Below are 12,201 nucleotides of genomic sequence, written 5' to 3'. Positions count from 1 at the left end.
AACTAAGGCCACAGACGTAAGACAGAGAAAAACCCTGAAACGATTTGACATGGATATGGTCTGAATTCCTGGGAATTAGGTAAATGGCAAAAGAATAAGGTACAGACAAGATGATAGGTCAAAGGAGCAAGAATGTGCAACTTCACGGCACATGCAGAGGGGGAAAACTGGCAGAAAACCCAAAAGCACCATTAAACCTCTCTAGAGGCACAAAGTAGAGGCAGAGTTGGTACTGATGCTTAGTCTTTCCTGCCCCCCACCCTCCTAGTATTCACACCCCTGTGCTATCATCCCCTATCCTTGAGAATGGGCAAGGCCTGTGATTTACTTATAACCAACAGAATATTGCAAAAGTGATGGCTGTAACTTTCATGCTTAGGTCACATGAGATTGTGATTTCTACCTTATTGCAGACTTTCTCTCTCTATTGCCTTCTTGAATTACATATTTTTAAAATTTTATTTTATTTTTTATTCTAATTTGTTACATATGACAGCAGGATGCATTATAGTTCATATTACACATATAGTGCACAATTTTTCATATCTCTGGCTGCATACAAAGTATATTCACACCATTTGTGTCTTTAATGAAGCAAGTGGCCATATTCATACGGCAACAGAGCAGAACACTGTGTCAGGGACAGTGGACATCTTCACTGCAGCCTTGAGAGACACCTCGAAACAGAGGATCCATGAACGTACACCTGGACTTCTGACTCTTAAAAACTGCAAGATGACAAGTCTGAGCTGCTTTAAGTGTCAAGGTTTGGGTGATTCATTACACAGCAATGGATAGTGCCAATAGATTCCCACAGTCTAGAATCCATGAGAGCTGGCCACACTATAAATGTCTAACAATTATCTGGCATGATTTATCCCTGGTGGGAACACTTGGCCCTCAGAAAAATAGGGAGGTGATTATTTTGTGTCAATTTGGCTCACAAATTGCTAGAATATTTGGTTAAACATTATTTCTGGGTTTGTCTGTGAGGTTGCTTCTGGTGAGATTAGCATAGGAACTGACTGATAGATAAAGTAAAGTAGATTTCCCTCCCAGTGTGGGAGTCTAATCCAATCAGCTGAAAGCCAGAATAGAAAGAGGTAATAATTTCTGAAAGGAAAATAGACCACTGTTGGGCTGGAACATCATTCTTCTTGCCCTTAGACTCAGATTCAGACTGGAACTTGTCTCTCAAGCCTCCTGGTGCTCAGCCCTTGGACTTGAACTGGACCTACCACCTTCACTCTTCTGGGTTTCCAGCTTGTTGATTACACATCAGGTACCTCCTCCTCCAAAAATCATGAGTCATTTTCTCATCATTAAACTGTCTCATATATGTAGAGAGAAAATATAGGGTATATACTATATTATGCATATCATATATACATCTATATGTGCATATAGCTCCTATAGTTAGGGTTTCTTTGGAGAACCCAAATTAATACCACAAAAATGCCATGGTTTTCTGTTTTGAACAATGCAATCTTTTTTTTTTTTTCTTTTTCTTTTGTTCTGTTTGTTTTGCAACGCTGAGGATGGAACCCATGGGTGCTCTACCATTGAGCTACATCTCCGGAACTTTTTATTTTTTACTTTGACACTGGGTCTTACTAAATTACTGAGGCTGGCCTCAAACTTAAAATCCTCCTGCCTCAGCCTCCCAAACTGCTAGGATGGCAGGCCTGCTCCACTGTATCCAGGTACAATATTTAAAATAATCTTCCTCTGGGAAGGAAAGTTGCCATTCTCATTTTTCCTTAACTAAAGCCATCCCCTCAAGAGACCCCTACTCATAAATAATTACATTTTCATCTGGAAAAATGGTAACCTCAGAGAGAAGAACTTAATTGAGGTTCACTGCAGGTCACAGGGACACTTTGGAACTCTGGAAACATTATCCAAGCCCTCAATGCTTTGAAGGGTGTTAGGTTCAGGAATCAGTGAAGCGGGTGGAGCTCTTCCCTGACCCTCCATGATCGAACCACAGCCTGACACCCACACCTTAGCACAGTGACTTCTGTCTACTTTGTTTCCATATCTAAGCGTAATTATAAATAATACACAAACAGAAATGTGTACATTATACTAGCTATAGATATTGCATTAGCTTTCAATTCTATTTTTCATACAAAAGCAATGGTAAGAATTTGAGATGTCAAAATACTGGAGGAAACCCCTATCATCAGAAGCTGAGAAGCACCCATTTTAACTAACCCATCATCTGAAGTACATATCCTGAGATCTATTTTTCCAGGGTCTAAAAAACATGTAATCAACATTACCTTTACTCAGCTTTACATCACCTCTCTCAATATTACCATATCCCTGTTTGAAAGATGAAGAGAGAGTCGGACTGAAAAGTGTAACAGGGAGTCCAAGGTCACAAGCTTCTGTGCCTAGAATATAAAACCTGTAAGCATCAGACATTGGGGATGTTTTCTTTTTCCCTACTGACAAGAGCTAGTCATGCAAGTGACAGCTCAGGAACACTATTATTTGCAAGCATCCCCTCCCTCTCTTTTCCAAGCCTTTTGCATAGTCATTTCCATAAAGGTTCATGAATTATACATCAGTCAAATCTCTTTGTATCCTGCATGTACTTTTACTTCAAATAGTTGTGCAATCTTGAATTCATCCTTTTGATTTTTTTCCCTTCATTACTCTCCTTCATTTCTACTAAACATTGTTCTTGCTATAGGCATACAGCCCAAAGAAGTTAGAGGAGGAGAAAACTCTGCCTTCTTATTATTCACGTCTTACCTTCCCAGTTTAAGGACACTATCTGACTTTTAGTCAATGGCCGAATAGGAAAGTCACAAATCCTCTCCCTGAAAGTACTATAAAGCTGAGAAAAACTATTTAAAATGATAGTCTCAATGCAGTGAATACTGACAATATATGTAGCAACCTGAAAGAGTTCACCCCTGAAGGATGCTGAACTTTGGGTACCAATAGGGAGAGTCTAGCATTCTCACCTGGAGCTGCTCCCATGCAGCCCTCAAAGTACAATCAGTTCAGAGGTTCTGTCAGTACATAGGTTCTGTCAGAACAGGACATGCCAGGAGGACTAGCGGCTTTGCCCACAGCTAGCATTAGAGCTGGGGAAACTGATAATGTTGATGCAGAGTGAGTAGGAAGGGCCGATGGATCCTGGGATCCTGCAGTGTTATTCATGGCTGGGGCAGGCTTATTCCTGGGTGAAGTGCCTGCATCATAGAGAACACGGAGGTAACAAACTGTGCCCATGCTCCTGGATTACCCTGAGCTGTGCCAATAGATAAAGGAGACACAGGAGAGCCCAAGGAAAGGGAAGAACCAAGCATACCTGGAAGGAGATGTTCAGCACTTTTTTCCTGAGCTGCTGCCCACACACAGATCAACTCACAGGGGACAGAACCCACACTGTTGTGAGGCATTTGAATAATGATCTGTGTCCACTCATTAAATAACAGCAAATCCAAATTGACAGAGAGGTAACCTCTAGGAAGTTAGGCTTAAAAATAAAAATTATTAAAAAATAGAACAACCATATACCATGGGGAAAAACCAACCACTTTGCCATGACAAGTTACTAAACAAACAAGCAGAAATAAGAATCCCAAGTTACTATCTGATCTAAATGTCAAATTAAAAGTTACAAGACATACCAAAAAAAAAAAAAAAAACGGAAAGTGTGATCCATACTCAGGATAGAGCAGTCAATCAAAGCTGTTTTTGACTCTCCCCAGATGTCTGATTTAGCAGAAGATTTCCAAGCAGCTATTATAAATATGCTCAAAACTAGAGGAAACCATATTTTAAAAATTAAAGGAAACTATGACAATAACAAATCAACAAATAGACAATCTTAGTAAAGATATATAATTTTTAAAGAGTATTCTGAAGTTGAAAAGAACATCAACAAAGAAAGCCTCAGTGGTGGATTTGAGATGGTGGAAACAAACAACAGTGAAATGGAAGAAAGATCACAGGCATTATACTATCTCACTCCTCAGTCTAAACCCAAAGGACTTAAAAACAGCATACTACAGGGACACAGCCACTTCAATGTTTATAGCAGCACAATTCACAATAGCTAAACTACAGAACCAACTTAGATATCATTCAATAGATGAATGGATTAAAAAAGTATGATACACACACACACACACACACACACACACAATGGACTGTTACTCAGCATTAAAAGAGAATAAAATCATGGCATTTGCAGGTAAATGGGTGGAGTTGGAGAATATCATGCTAAGCGAAATTAGCCAATCCCCCAAAACCAGGGTCAAATGTTTTCTCTGATAAGTGGATAATGGGGGCCATGGGATAAGGAGAGAAACTTTGGATGGGGCAAAGGGGAGGGGTCAGGGGGAAAAGGGGTAGGAAAGATGGTGGAATGGGATGGACGTCATTACCCTAGGTACATATATGATTGCACAAATGGTGTGACTCTACTTCATGTACAACCAGAGAAGTGAAAAACTCTGTTTCGTTTGTGTACAATGAAGCAAAGAGCTTTCTATTGTCATGTATAAAAAAAAGAAGTGTATACAATAGGAATAAGAGAGGCAAAGACCCAAGAGAATTAAACAAAGCCCCAGGACTGCAGGCAACATCAGGTGGAACAATACACGACTAGCAGAGTTCCAGAATGAGAAAATAGGGAAAATGCATTAATAAAATGCATTTGGAAAATTTATAAATGTAATTTAAAAACCATCTGCACATCCAAGGTACTCAACTAATCCCAAGTAGAATAAATACAACGATATCAATCAAAGCTGCATATTGTAATATCAACAATCACCAAAAGGGGAAAAAATCATAAGCCAATATAGTGAAGGAGAATCAATAGGGGAATAAAATAATATGTATTTAATGCAAGTGGGTATAGCAAAGAGGAATATAGGAACAAAAGAGAAAAGAAGCATATAGAAAATAAAAATAAATGGCACTATGAATTCAACAATAACAATTATAAATAGATCCTTTAAATGTAAATGATATCAATACAGCAATCAACAGTTTGGATATAAAAGTAAGATACAGCCAGAAGCATATGAGAGACACATCTAAGGTTCAAAGACTCAAACTAGTTGAAAATTAAAGTTTAGAAAAATGTATGCCATGAAGCTATAACCAGTCAACCAGAGTGGCTGTACTGGAAACAGAAGGAATATTTCAAAACAGAAAATATTGCTAGAGACAAAGGAGAACACTGTATAATGATAAAGTATTGCTTATAAGTAAAGACATGTCTATTTACACAACAACAGATCATATGAAACAGAAATTGACAGAATTGGAAGAAGAACAAAAGTAAATAAAAAATCATAATCAGACCTAGAAAAGCAATAGAAAAGATCCATGAAATGGAGAGTTCATTTTTTGAAAAGATAACAAAATTGGCAAACCCTTAACTGGAGTCAAAAAAAAAACAGAGAAGGGAAGAATAAAATTAGAAATTAAAAAAAAGAGAAATCACAGAACTACAAAGAATTATGAGACTACTCTGAAAAGATTTCACAGCAGCAAATTGTAAACAAACTAGAAGAAATGGTAACACTCCTAGATACAGTCATCCTACTAAGATTCAATCATGACAAAATGTAAAGTCTGAAGAGATCAGTAATGAGTAAGGAGACTGAATCAGTGATCATAAATTGACCATCAGAGAACATCTCTGACCTGGTGGGCTTGTGCTGAACTCTACCCAACTCCTAAGGAAGAACCAGTGCCAATCCTTCTTAAAGTCTTAGAAACAAATGAGGAAGAGGGAGTAACTCCAAACTCATTTTAAAAGGCTAGCATCGTCCTTATACTAAAATCAGACAAGGATAATATAGGGAAAGAAAATTACAGCCCAAAATTATAATTAACATGAATCCTCAACAAAATACTGGCCAGCCATATTTGTTTTAGTCAGCTTTTTCGCAATGGAGACTAAAAGACCAGACAAGATCAATTTTAGAAGAGAAATTCACTTGGAGGCTCAGGATTTCAGAGGTCTCAGTCTATAGACAGTTGGCTGCACTCCTCGGGGCTTGATGTAAGGCTGTGTGTCAGGGTGGAAGAGTGTGGTGAAGGAAAGCAGATCAGGACAAGGCCACCAAGAAGCAGAGAGAGAGCTCAGCTCAACAAAATATATACCCCAAAGGCATGCCCCTGATGACTCATCTTCTAAAGCCACATCCCTGCTCAGTTAATCACTATAGGAGATTAATTAACTGATTGAATTAAGACTCTCCAAACCCAACCATTTCACCACTAAGCCTTCTTGCATTGTCTCTCAAATGAGCTTTTGGGGGACCCATATCTAAACCATAGCAATGTTCAACAGCACAATTAAAAAAAAAAACATTCATCATGATTGAGTGGGATTTATCCCCAGGATTTGAGGACAGTTAGTTAAACATACATAAATCAATAAATGTGATATAGCACATTATCAGAATAAAGGAATTAAAACATATGATCTTCTCAATAGATGCAGAGAAATCATTTGATTAAATTTCAACATGTTTCATAATAAAAACTACCAAATTAGGAGCAATGTACCTCAACATAGTAAAGGTCATATATAACATACCCACAGTTAACAGGACATTTAATGTGGAAAAATTCAAAGCTTTCCTCTAGGATCAAGACAGGAAAGCAATGCCCAATCTCACCACTTCTATTCCAAGTGATTCTAAAAATCCTAGCCAGAGCAATTAGGCAAGGAAAGAAAAAGAAAAAAGGCATACAAATTAGAAATAAAAACGTTAATTATCTATCTCTGTTTATAGATGTTATAATCTTATATACAGAAAGCTTTAAAGATTCTACCAAGAAACTGTTAGAACTAATGATTGTATTCAGAAAACTTTCAGGATACAAAGCCAGCATACAAAAATCAATAGATTTCTTTAGTTCAATAATGAACTAACTGAAAAAAGAAATCAATAAAACAACTCTATTTACAATGGCACAAAAATACTTAGGAATAAATGTAACCAAAGAGGTAAAAGGTATGTATACGGATAACTATAAAACGGTGATAAAAAAAAGAAAACACTAATAATAGAAACAATGAATTTACTGTGCAAAAAAGAAACTCCATTCCTTGAAAATTATCCAAGAGAAATTAAAGCATACATATTCTCAAAGATGTTTATGTGATTGTTCATGGCAGCATATTCATGACAGAAAAAAATTAGAAAGAATCCAAATATTCATTATCTGGTGAATCCATAAATGAAACATAATATAAATAAATAGTACAAATAAATTCTGTCCAGCAGTTTCAAAAACAAACTGTGCATACACATATGTCAGAGATGATTGTTTTCTTTTTTCTTTCTTCTTGCTTTCTCCTCTCTCTCTCTCCCCCTCTCTCTCTCCCTCTCCCTACACACACACACACACACACACTAAGGGGACTCACTAAGTTGCTGAGGCTGGCCTCAAACTTGCAATCCTCCTGCCTTAGCTTCCCAAGTTGCTGGGATTACAGGTGTGTTCCCCTGGGTCCAGTAAAGAATGATATCAGGTAGGGTATGATATCTCTAAATTATTCATTAATGTGCATTAAGATGTCTCAAAAGAGTTTTGCAAAATTTTTCTGCAGATTTTTCAATACATTTACTTCTGGGCTTTATTCCTTTCATATGTAAGATCTTTTTTACATTTTTTTCTACATTAATGCCAGCATGCAGGAAGGCTGTGGATTCTTAGGTATGAGTGTCATTATCAGTGTTATCACTGATAAAGACAATGGCTCATGCTGATCATTAACCATGTGTTGGTGTTGGATTCCACCATATGCCTTACATGTACTGTCTTATTTATTTATTAGAGCAAAAATCTGGGGCATAGACACTATTGCTATCCTCATTTTATAGACACACACGCACACACACACACACACACACACCACAGTTCTAGAGCTTGAACTCAGGTCCTCATGCATACTAGGCAAGTGCTCTGCAATTGAGCTCCACCTCAGTCCATAAATTTCAAAAACATGCTAAGTGAATAAAGCCATTATCAAGGAAAAATAGATTGTATACATCATTCATATAAAATATCAAGACATGGAAAATTTATGAAGAAAGAAAATGTTCTGTGGTCGCTTAGCCTTAGGTGAAGAGTGACATGACAACAGTTGGGAACAAGAAAACTCTGAGGGATGAAGAAATGCCTTAAACCGACAGGGTTGAGGCTCTTGTGACCCAGTCACTTTCCCTCTGTGCCCTCTGGCGGCGTCTCTCACGTGAGCTTTTGGGAGACACCTGTCTACACCATAACAATATTCAACAGCACAATCAAAGATTGTTCATCATGATGGAGTGGGATTTATCCCCAGGATCCAAGGAGGGTTGAACATATACAAATCAATCAATGTGATGTGTCATATCAATAGAATAAAGGAATTTAAACACATGATCATGATAAAAAAAATTCATGTATTTTCTAGAAGGAGAAAAATAATCTGATAGTTTATGAGAATGTAAGAAATAAACTGAGTCTGGCCAGGAATCACTCTAGACCTGGGGCAAGGATAGTGGGAGTGTTTAGAGAGTTTGCTTTTCCCCTTTCAAGATGCTTATCTCATCAAGTTCAGAATGGGACCAGAAATATCAACTTTCTTCAAAAATACAACTATTGATTTATCAACCACAAATTCACCTAAAACTATATGGACCCATTCCATCTTGATTAAAAATAGAAAAAAATACACTGGCCCATCCACATTTATACAATAGACAATATAATATAGAAAATGTGCTCTTTCTTCTGACAGTGAATTAAAAATTACAAACTCAAGGAAGAATTTGCGGAGTTTTTCAAAAACAACATTCTTGTCTTTTCTCTTTGGCAGTTTATTAGTTTCTTTGGAAATGTTATAGAATATTAAGCTAGGATCTAGTTAGAAATAAATCTTGCTTATAAATAGATTGCTGTCTCTTGAATTTAATATACCAAATGTCTACATTTCTATGGCACCAAGAACTCATTTCTGGTTAGAAAACTCTCTCTCTCTCTCTCTCTCTCTCTCTCTCTCTCTCTCTCTCTGTCTGTCTCACACACACACACACACACACACACACACACACACGTACCCATACTAAGACAACACCAAACTCTACCAGTCTATTTTCATAATTGCTAACAGCCTAGGTATTTGTTTTATTTATTTTATGTACCAAATGAAAAAGAAGCTAAATTTAAGTCAAAATTGCAGTTTGAAGAGCCACATAATATAAAATGACTATTTCTTCCTAATTACATTGTCAAAAATACTAACAGAGGTTAGATTTTATTGTTAAACTCCAAAACAACCACTCATTTAAAAATAACCTTTGGCAGGCTTGATTGCACACTCAGAAATAGCTCCATACATTGAAATAAAAACAATGTTGCCTTCTTGTCACTCAGGGAGAAGATCAGGTCAGTTCAAATGGTGCTACAGTTAATAGGGACTTTAAGATACCCAGAGTGGAATTTTCCTATTCCATAGAAAGCCAAACTATTCCTAAGAAAGAAATGAGAAATTATCAAATACTGCCCCCAATCAGAGTTAAGTCTCTTATTATTCATCTTACTAAACTATGAGATTGGATAATTATGAAAGTTCATAATTATACAACAAGTTGAAGTAAGATACAATACTTATAATTTAAAAATAATTTCAATGCAACAGACCCACCACAAAGAATATTTTAAGTCAAGAGGAAATTGGAAATGAAGCCTGGAAAAGACCAATGTGGAAGCCAAGGAAATTAAATGAAAAAATAATATATTCTACTGAGTAGAAATTCCCACAGCTTGGCACTCTGGTATGAGCAACCCTGTTGCTATGGCAAGTTACAATAGCACTGCTACAAGAAATGTCACCCACAGCTGGAAAATATCCCCACAGCTGGAAAACTGGCAAGTAAATTCATCATTTTTGCTTAATTTTTATGCCCAATACCTGAATTGTCATCAATTCATCCAGTTAGAATCCAAATGTGTAAATGTGTTCACAGTCTTTAAGTAATGTGTTAACTTAGTCTCAGTCACCTGCATGGATATAGTAATAATCAGTAAGAACACCTAAAAATAATAGTCCTTTTATCTGAAAACTTACTGGCACAAAACACAAAATGAAAAACATAAAATTTACATATTGCCACTTAATGTAAATTTTTTTAAAAAATTTAAATGGTAAATTATAAGATAAATATATTATACTAAAATATAAATATATATATATATATATATATATATATATATATATATATAATATACATATATATATATATATATATAATATACCACCCATACTAAAAATACAGATTAAAATATATACATATATATAATACCACCATACAGAAAATACAGATTCAAACGTCCACTGATTTCTTTTTAAATTATGGAATTATTGGAATAAACTAACATATGCATCTGTAATAGCACAGAAAAGATTAAAATAAGAGAGAACAATCAAGCAAATGAAAATAATGATATGAGCAAGAAGTGGGATCATGCATAATTTTTATTTGTACTTTAACTGAAAAAGGCAATAAGCCTGAACCTATCAGAAATTATTAAACTATTACACTCATTGGATTGGAACATAAGCTCACAAGGGAAGGAACTTTGTCCCTCTTGTTCACTGTTCTGTAATCTGTGTATAGAAGTGACTGGCAGGCAGTTAACACTCTGTAAACCTGAGTCAACCCGGGACTGATTAGAAAAGTTCTTCCCATTCTGTCCCATCCATCCATCTCTACTCAAATCAATATTGTAAAGAATAAAGCAAAAAGAGAAAATTGTGTTACTGGTCATGGGTCAAGAAGGAGATTATCAAATACCTGACATCTTAATGGCTACTTGTTAATCAGAATGCACATATTTATACATATTCACCAAGCAAATGGTGAGAATGCAGAGTACCTTGTACACAATCATTGTGCTATGCTCTATAAAAGTAGTAGGACCCTCACAACATACCTACCATGAAGTCTTTAATTTGTTTTTGCTTGAAAAGTTCAGAAAGAAAAATTATAGGAAAAGAATGTATAGCAGAGCTTCTCTGAGAAGAGAAAACATTCCAGTAATATTTCAGGAGTGGAGAAAGATATGCTCCACCTAGTATCTGATGGCTTTTTTTTTTAACAAATGGGAAATCAAACTCTGGCTCTTTCATTTTTGAACTTTCTCCTGTTCTGTGAATGGTAACCAGCACTGAGAGGAAGTCCAGGAAGTGAATCAAGTAAGCTTTGTGAGAAGACAGGTGACCACAGAGAGAGGAAATAGAAAAGAATTAATGGAGGCTAAGCCTTAATTAAATGGAAACAACACTGAACAAGAGTATGGAAATATTCGGTCATAATAAGCATTTTATATTCTCTGAATTATGCATTCTAAAAAGTAAAAGCATTTGAAAGAAAATTGGTAGTAACTAGTGGCAGAAATAAAATTGTTAGAAAAAATTAAGGCTAAAAACCAACATTATATACATGTTAATCATGATTCCCTCTAGCTCAGGTAACTAGTTACCATCCACTAATCAAACCCTATGAGGAAGTCAGACAGAGGGCAGCCCACATTCCCAGCAGCCCATTATTTTTCCAGGTTGAGTGTGCTTCTGACCCGCCCCTCCATTCCTCCCATGGTCCACAATCAACCCTTCATTCACCAAGAAATAGACAAGTGAAGAGAAAAAATAAGGAAAAATTCGTCTTTCTTTTTGATTACATCCTTTCCAGTATGGTCATGAATCACTTGAGAGATCTAGGAATTGAAGATATTCTACATTTTGGCTGATGGGTGCCATTTCTTACTTGAGAATAAATGCTAGGCACACTATCAGAGTATTCGAAGAGGGAAAAATTATTCTGCTTATGAGTTTAACACTAAAGAGGTTATTTATCTTTTTAGAAGTGTCATTTATAGGAAGTTAAAGATAGCAAACTCTTTCTTGTCTCTTTCCTCATCTTATTGATCTGTAAATGAAAATATGAATGCCCTTATTCCAAATAAGGAAAGAAAATCTACAATATAAATACTTTGGGCTGACTAAAGAATTTTACCAGATTTTATGCCCATATGACGGAGTTTTAAAATTGCATAACTTGTGGAAATTTTTAAAATAACACGAGTTAAGTCATAGTTAATTTTTTAAGAAATACAATTAATTGACAATATTTAAATTTCTACAAGACAAAACTACTGACT

This window comes from Marmota flaviventris, chromosome 12, assembly GCF_047511675.1.
Source record: "Marmota flaviventris isolate mMarFla1 chromosome 12, mMarFla1.hap1, whole genome shotgun sequence".
Taxonomy (NCBI): Eukaryota; Metazoa; Chordata; class Mammalia; order Rodentia; family Sciuridae; genus Marmota; species Marmota flaviventris.
Note: the sequence above shows the minus strand (reverse complement) of the source record.